This window comes from Adiantum capillus-veneris, chromosome 6, assembly GCF_014529385.1.
Source record: "Adiantum capillus-veneris isolate H3 chromosome 6, ASM1452938v2, whole genome shotgun sequence".
In the NCBI taxonomy this organism is placed as follows: Eukaryota; Viridiplantae; Streptophyta; class Polypodiopsida; order Polypodiales; family Pteridaceae; genus Adiantum; species Adiantum capillus-veneris.
In genome coordinates, this window is record NC_140936.1 from 34,929,446 (window position 1) to 34,938,942 (window position 9,497).

The following is a 9,497-nucleotide window of genomic DNA, read 5'->3' on the forward strand; positions in this document are numbered from 1 at the left end:
TGAGGGACAGACTCGAGAGAGGTAAACAATTCACGATGTGAGGTAATGTGCTTTGTAGCACCACTGTCGAAATACCACACATGTGAATCTGCAGCAACTGACAAGCATGCATCATGGACAGCAGGATTGTAAGTGCACTCTGCGCTAAAAGCCCATTCTGCATCAACATCAGTATCACAATCTCCTTTCACAGAAGACTCAACAATGGCTGCATTTGTAGTGGAACCAACATTTGCAGTGGAACCACCCTCTTTCTTCTTAGCCTCTTTGGCCTTCAACTTAGGACACGACTTGATCAAGTGATCATTGGCTTTACAATAATGGCAACGCATCTTCTTTTTGCCCTTATCACCAGAATTGCCAGACGAAGTGCTGCCAGCAGAAGCATTAGGAATAGAATTTTTGCCACTCGCAGCAGAACCATAAGAAGTGGCTGCATTACTGTTACCACCCTTTCTTTGAGAAGCAATAAAAGCCTGTTCAACTGCACGCTGCCTAGTCTTGTTTTTTCTAGAAAGTGACTCTTGCAACAGCAATGTGCATAATGCATCAAACTTGACAACTTCAGGATTTCCTTGGGTCATCAGTCTCCAAGTACTAGCAAAAGTCTGGTAGGAATCTGGTAAGGCATCAAGAACAGTCTGCACAAGAGAACTGTCCGAAATGACTTCACCTGTAGAAATGAGTTGCTCATTGATATCCTTGACACTAGCAAGGAAAGTGTCCATATCATCTTCCTCATGCATAATCTTCGACTCTAGCTCTTTACGCAGCAAAGCAATTTTAGCCTCATTGCGGCTTGCATAAAGACCTGCTAGAATATCCCAAGCCTGTTTTGCAGATTTTGCTGAACGGATGTGAGGAATAATGGTGCGCTTCACAGACAACGCAATCAATGCATGAGCCTGTGCATCCTTAACATCCCAACGAGCTTGTTCTGCCGTAGGCAAAACAACTCTAACAGCTGCAATCCTTGCAGCAAGACCTGCAACATCCTCAACATCGCCTACATCTTCAGAACCAGGACGTACATCAATGCCCTGCACAATGTTCCAGACACCTTTTGACACAAGAACATGTTGCATCATATAAGCCCACATAGGGTAGTTGTCCCCATCCAACCTGTCCTCAGCAGCAAACATCTTGAACACATCTGTGTTGTTGTTGTCAGCCATGGTAAATGCTGCACCTGATGTGAAAACTGCCCGAAAATAGGAGAAATGGAGCGGGAACAACTTGTGCTATATAGCACAAACCGTAGAAGACTATAAGGCACCTGTTATGCAGAAAACGGCACTGACAGAAAATCTGCACAAAATGATGAAATAGCCTGTGCAGTACTGCCCGTAGTGGAAACGGAGGCCGAAATGAGCCCAAATCAAAATTCTGAGCAGACCGATCTCTTTGAGCTTACCCAAAATATTTGTCGACCTGGAAACGCTCGCCAAAGCTCACTGAAATCGGAGAAAGTGAGCAGGCGTATGTTGGAGCAGCTGGCGACTAAGCCCGGGAGGACGTGACCTGCTCTGATACCAATTGTTGGAATTAGGGTTGCAGAGAAACACACACAGCTTGGAGAAGATTGAGGAAGCACAAGGCACAGAATAGAGAGTGTGTTACTTAGTGTGCAATGGAAAGATAGATAGCCCTAGAGTGATGGGCGTATATACAATGCACGGGAGAAAAAACCTCCTAAAGAGGGAAAAAAATGCCCCGACGGTCCTAGTGTGTTCACACACATCACTACCACATGTATATGGTAAGAGGAACTTCTTGGCCTCAAAGTATGGGTTACATTTTAAGAAGTGCAAAATGAAGCAAATCTCCTTTCTCCAAAATGACTTTATTTCTTTGTTTCTTTGTTTGATACAAGAGGGCATTTATCGTGCAATGTTGACACCACTTGTTGGCAAGCGGAGCGAGCTCCCGCTCCACATTTGCACCACGAATCATCTCCTTTCTATCAGAGACATTTTCTCTCTCCTCCGCTCTTTGGGCCAGGTATGGACATTGGAATCTGATGGAGAACGGGCGCATTTTCCAGCTAGATACGAGGCTGTGAGGGACTGCGTGTGTTTGTGTGTGCGTACATGTGCGTGCTCTCTCTCTCTCTCTCTCTCTCTCTCTCTCTCTTCCCCCGGTCCCGGTCTTCCTGTCATCGATCTATCAAATCGATCATCACATGATTTCATACTCGCGCAGGCCCTAAGCATGGACACAACTTGTTGAAGCAGGATGAGGCGATGGCGCCTGTAGCTGAAAGGTTATCACAGCGCCATCCGTAGCTCCAGCAGGTGCACTAAAATTTAGCGTTTTTAATCGTCTATATGCAAGCCACGAGCTTGCGAGAGGTTCTTTGGAGGTCAGTACTAGGGTTTGTGGCAAGGATAGTAGAACCAGTTTTGATGACTTGGTCAATTCGCAAAACCTAAGTTGCAAGTAGCTCGGTGAGCTGCATCTGTGCAAAGTTTGAGGAAGCAGTGGATCCATCTAGTTTCCTTTGGAGAGTTTTCAAGCAGAGCTGATCTGGTAAGCCTACCAGGGTTTAGGGTTAATTCTGCAGCTACAATTCATCGAATTGCGCATTGCCTAAAATCACCCAACGTTCAAGAGTTAGATCCATCCATCATCACTTCACAATTGAGCAATACAACTCAACACAAATCAAGAGTTGTGCATATGGTCAATTCGTGTATGCATACAAGCTACTTGAGCGCATAGTTGCATTTGATGCAGTTCAAGAATTTGCAGGACGTCATAGGCATAAATTCTGTCACATGTCTTTGACAGGATATTTTTATTGAGGATATCAAAGCGCTGCAAGCATCAAGGGCATAGTTGAACACCCTAAGATTATGAGAAGGAGAGCTTCCCCGAAGATGGAGCTTAAGAGAGTAGAGCCTAAGATATCAGGAGGAGGAGAGCTTCCCCGGTCTTTGAACCACACGTTCTTCCCCCTTTTTGCATGGCCCTCCTCTTGCTAAAAAAGGCGAGGCACCCATTAGTGATGTCGCTAATGGGTCCTCCCCCTTGTGACGTGGCAAGGCCGCCAGATGCCCAGCACGGTTTGCAACGGCAGTAGCACCAAATCTATTCGAGCCGGCATTGTGATCACTTTTTGTTTCTGTGTCGTGTGCGTTCGACCACTCTAGCGCCCAACGCGAGTCCCTCTTCTCTCCTCTGCGCCTTCTGCGCTGCTCGCTGCCATGGTCCCCCCTTTGTTTCACATTCTCCCCCTTTTAAAATAATAGGGGTACCCTTTAGCAAGTGTGGCTTTGGGCGGCCGGGTGGTATGTCTTTGGGCACCATACTTTATTTAAAGCTTTTGGGCGGCATTTCAACTTCCTTCGAGGTCATGGGCTTTGACCCTTCATTCATAAAGGACCACATTTGGCATACATATTGGCAAAGCTTTACCAGGCTCAATCATTTGGGGCGGTCGATCTTCGTAAAGGCATCATATTTAGCATACAAATCGGCCAAGGCACTTCCAAACACTCGGCAGCCTTGTCACCTCCCCATTCGGCATACATACTGATTGAAGCATTGCCATTAACAACATCTCTCTGCAGCCGCCACCTTTGCATACATATCGGCGAAGCTCTGTCAAGTTACTCAGTTTTCTACAGCAAACCATAGCAGTGTTGGCACTCCAACCGAGTGGATCGGCTAATGTGGACTCGGCCCTGATAAATCTTAAACAATTAATAATCTGGTAACCATAAGTCCAATCTCTGATCTGAAAAGACCGACATCCTCCACAAAGTGAGCACTTCAGCCTGATGCATTTATCTCATTTTTATCCCCTCTGCTGTTGTTGCCGAACCCAGCACGGATTTGCAATTGACTTAAACTTCGAACTGCCATAACTTCTTCACCGTAGCTCCAATCGACGAGCCGTAAAGACAGGTCGGTAGAGCACATGGAGCACTGCAGTTCTATGGCACAATAGCCCATCCATTTTCACTTCTAGCATAACACTTTTTAGCATCATTAAAGCATGTTTTGGCTCTTTCAGCCGCATTTGACATACATTAAGCATTGAACTCGGCCTGCAACCAGCCCTTAATCACTATTCATTAAACACATAATCTTCAAACGAACTTAATGTGCATTTTCTTGGCATCTTTCTTTGCATGGGAGCAGAGCTGCATGACATTCACCCGCTCTAAACCTGCACAGCCTCCGGTCTGTGCCAATTGCACTTAATCAGCTTCATTAGAATTATCATCAGACATATCATCTGATGTATACATAACATGATCCTCTCGATGCTACAAACGGAAGTCGTGGCATCCCTGCAAAATATACAAATACTATGCCATATACAACGAAATACACGAATCTGCATACCTGACGCATCCACTAGCACATAATGAACGATGAACGCGAAGAGAGAGAGACAGCAAGCGAGAGAGAGGAAGAGAACATGCGCAGACGCACCTCCTAGAGCGGAGTGCTACGCCGACACGGTGAGAGAAAAAGGAAGAGGAGAGAAGAACGGATAGGAGCACTGGGTGCAATCTCCCCCCGTGCAAGAGTGACCATTTTCCTCTTGCACGTATTTGTTTATAGATTTCTTGAATGGTCAAATTGGTTACAAACTGGCCGGCCGATCATAATTGGCCAAAGCTCATAAAAGAGCACTTGAATAATAAAATATACATGATATACAAATACATTTGCATAGGCCAAGATGGGTCTAGTCTTTTCCACGTGTCAGCTGTAATAAATCATAAAATATCATTTCTATAACATACCTCTCCATTGGAAAGCAACTGTCCTCAGTTGCGAATATAAAAATATGCAAACAATACTTGTCAAAAACAGTGATTAGTATGTTGTGTCAAAAACATCACGTAATAAAAGAAAAATTTATGAGACTAAACAACATTATCTTATGCCTGCCGTCATCCACATACTACCTATTCTAGTGTCCCATACCACTAGAATAAGCAGTATATGTCATACCCTGATGAATCAGGATATCATTGGTCACACTCATCATCAATCTCATAATGTTAAGTCTCATCAGATAAACACTGCCATAATAATCACCAGATACCAAATCCCAATCCAATTCTAATTCCACAATATAAGTCCAAATCCAAATCACTTTCATTATGTCCCCGGGTAACAAAATCATACCGGTTGCAATGGTGGCTAGTCACTGCAGCATGATTTTGTGAATGGTATTGCCTAAATCGGCGAATCTACACCAATAAGACGTGCTGTTTAAATCGGCGAATCTGCACTAATGCTGCCTAAATCGGTGAATCTGCATTTACCCTTGTGAATCTGTAATTTTTCAGTGTGCTGCCTAAATCGGCGGATCTGCACAGATAACTGGTGTTGCTTAAATCGGCAAATCTACACCGAGATGAGCATTTACACATTGCCTAAATCGGCGATCTGTGTGCATGTGACCAATGGACTAGACAAGACATAAGGGAACAAAAAATAAATAAATAATTTGTTAAAAAAAAGTTACTATGTTGTCGACATCACAGTGCAGTATATCAAAGCACTTACAAATTGTTGTGTACTATCCCAGAGTACTGTAGCTCACATGAGTAGCTGCATAGCTTACTGACAAAGCATCTCAACAAAATTATCTCACAGAAATTCCTTCAAATTTGATTAGAGGGCATAATCTTTGCAGTGTTTGAGTATTCAGCTTAAGTACAATACAGAGAAAAGAGGAGTGACGTATTCGAGGTACATACCATCAGAATCCAGAGTGGTTACTTGATTATGCGTGTCGAGAGAGTTGTGGTGTCTCTTGGAATGGTATCAGTAAACATAACTAGGAGCTTGGCACAATCTCGTATGGCAGAGTTAGTATAATCAAGCAGGAGGTAGTAAGGTTTAGGTGAGGATAGATATTGGATCAATAACAGAGTAAAGGGTATCACAAAACTTGATAAAATATGGTTAGAAGATTAGTACGGGAGCCGTAAGAATGAATTTGCAAAATAAAGTTAAAAGATGACTTATGTGACGTCCTCGCATTGTGGTCTGCATCGGTGTTTGTGAATCTTAAATGAGTTAGAGAAATGTAATAATAACAAGTGAAGATTATGATAAAAATCATTTGATTAAGGTCAAGCAAGACAAGTAATTTTAATTTCCTGTAAATGACGATAAACCGAAGAAAGGTATGGGGGTTGAGCAGTGCGACTGGACATTAAATAATGAGCCATTTGAAGAGCATAGAAATCCATACAATATTCAAAATTTGGTAAGTCCTACAAATTTCAAGTCCCTAACATAGAATGAAGGACATTTGACTAACCGAGATCGACAGAAGGAATCTCAAAAAGAGCATGCAATATAGCCGTGTCGCAATTAGATGAAGTTGCAATAAAGGGTTCACTGAGCAAGCTAGCAGTAGTAGTATGAACTAACCTGTGTTAATATTAACAAACTTAAATTAAACTGCAAATAGTGTGATAGAATCCTCTGAGGGTATTGGAGTTATACAGAGCTTAAAGCTTAATTTTTCTTTATGAATCTTGATTGTTTGTGTTCCCAGCATTGTGTTCGAAATACTAGCTACCTAAATTTGTGTTGTTACCTATTATAAATTTGTATGATTCGTAAATGCGACTCACTATGCTTTAGTGAGATTTGTGGATAGTATTATCTAGCTAGATTGTAGTTGGTGATCGGGTGTATTGCCAATGTAATTGAAAAGGGGGGGGGGGGGGGGGGGGGGGGGGGGGGGGGGGGGAGAATATGAGCAGAGGCCACGATACATGAGCCAAGATAAAGGGATATGGTATTATTCAGTATACTAGGTGTCTGTATGTGCATAATGGTCATGATAGTGTGTTAAATGCAAACATACATAGGTTGCACCTACTATTTTAAACAAGGTGTTGTGCTTGTGCTAGGAGCAGTAGACAACAATTAAAATCTGACGTCATAAATTTTGATGATCTAAAAACAAGACCGGCATTGTGAGATTAATAAATTTCTACAGTGAAGAGCTATATTGAAGAACGAAGGTGCGAGTGCCGCGTCTTCAAAAAGCCAAACTTACATATGTTGTGAAACTGATACAATCAGTGTGAATCTACTCCAATGCTCGGGTACAAAGTAAAATGAAGTAAAGTGGAAAAAACATAAAACTGCAAGTCTGAGACGTGATCAGACTAAAAGAATCGTCGTCTGGCCTATGGATGCATGGTAGCGGGCGATTTGCCTGAGAAAGTATTGCAGTGATCACTGAAGAGGTTCGTGAATGTCCACCTCTGTCGAGAGTCAGAAAGGGTGGGGAAAAAAAGAGATAGAGAAAAAGCTGCCCTCCCCTTCAAGCCCAGCGCTCTGCACCTATTGAAGAAGCCTTAATGGTAGTTGCAATTCCCAAAGTCATTATCAGCGTCGTGGTTGTGGTCGTGGCTCTGCTACGTTGGTTCCTACTTGCGAGATTGCTTCAGCAGTGCCTGAAGCTACCTCCCTTGCTCCCCTTTGAGCAGAACCCTCCTCATCCTCTTCGTGGGAAGGTTCAAGAAGCGAATTTGAAAAATGTCCACAACTCCACCTAGATAGGTTTGAGGAAGGTAAAGGTTGGCACAGATGAAGGTCCACCACCAACTACATCTGTATCTTCCAAACCTGTCTTGTACGTGTCCGCATGTGAGGACTGAATTCCAAAGAGCATACACGCCTCATTCCATGTCCAACAGCTAAGAAGCTTTGTCCTGCTGCTGGACGAGCCGGCGGAGTGCGAAAAGTCACAATTTTTTTTTCCCTAAAGGTGAATCTATCCAGGAAAATAAACGTAGAAGCCTTGATAAAACAGGCAGAGGATTTCTGTATGCTACTAGAGAAGTATCTTCTATATGGGTTTGGGATTTGAGTCAAGAGATGGTGGCATACAACATTGAGTCGCAGTCAGAGAGTAGTGTATCAGCTTTGTCTGCATCTCAAGGACAGTGCCAATATTTCACAGCTGGTTATCATGATGCATATGGATTATTGAAGGTGTTTGATTTAAGGAATCAGACGTCAACCGCACACAAACAATAGGTTGTAAATGAGAAAACTCTTGACGTGGGGCAACCAACTGGAACGACATTGGAGTCCCGTATTTGAAAGCTGTATTCCAAGCAGGGCTCGCATTGGACCCATCATCCATGTGATCTCCTGCCGGGGGTGATGATTACAGCTCCAGACGTACTCTCCAAAGGGCTCATGCATGCAGCGCGATAAAGTGAGAGAAAAAGAAAAGAAAATTTAAAAAAAAGACCTCGCGGTTGATGGCGGATGTTGAAGTACAGAGTGAAAGAAAAGGTTTTTAAAGTGAGAGGAAAGGTGTTCGACTGGTCGTCAAAGACACAGTAGGAGAGTTGGTGGGTGGCGAGAGTTGGCTACATGGCAGCTAGAGGACGAGAGAGAGAGAGAGAGAGAGAGAGAGAGAGAGAGAGACGGCTATTACTCCTGTTGCATGGTCGTTCAAAACAATAGACAGCGGGGTGGGTCACTGTATGGGCACCGTCAGTCACCGACGTCGAGAGAGAGAGAGAGGCACTAGGCGGCTTCAGTTAATCATCTGCATGGCGGCGAGGGGTGCTGAGAAAAGGTGGGAGAGAGAGAGAACTGGGAGTAGGAGCATGCCAACGTGGGGCGATTACGTCACAGTGGGCTGCATGCGGAGCCATGCAAACTGAGGGTGTTTGCAGTCGAGTGGTTGCAAGTGAGTCTTGTCCACAGGCTCAAGGCGGCTCTGTAGCGAACGGCAGTCATTGCATGGTGGGTAGAGTGATAGAGAGAGAGTTGGTAAGTGGATAGTTGTTGGCGGGCGTAAACCGTGAGAGAGAGACAGGGACCTCAGACGTTGAGTATGGCGACTATGGTCACTCATTGACCAGAGAAAGCACAGGTCGAGAGCTGGTGGTAGGTGTTGGCATAATGCCATTGTCTGTGTTCAGTGCCTTCGACCAAACTAACATAAGGTGCGTCAGCTCCCAGGAAATCTCTGGGGATAATCCCCCCCAAACCGAGGACTCTATTCAATCCCTGCTGGCATGCCTCATCACCAAATACGATGGTCGTGTTTACTAGCAAGAGTTTTGTCTGCTTCTTCAACTCCGTGTGCAGTCGCAGTTACTTTAACCATGCTTTAACCATGCTCGTTTTGCAACTCTTTGATACTCCCAGTTTTCCCCAATGCGCCTTGTCTCCTTCTACTTCATACAAATTGACCCAAAAAATTTGTTTGCCTTCTTCTTCTTCTTCTACATCAAACTCGAGGGATACTAGTCAGTAAGGTCTCTTGGGCCATCTCCTCCATCCTTTTGAAGGGACTACGAACGGTTGGAGTCGCTTCTTACAAGGCAATCATCGCAAAGGTCTCTTGCAAATCTAAAAATTTAAACCCCTCCTTAATATACTTCTTCTAATTCTTCTTCGTTATCTTCTACAAAATTAAGTATTTTTCTTGCTCATACACAATTGGATTGGAACCCTACCACTCCGTTAATAAGTCATAT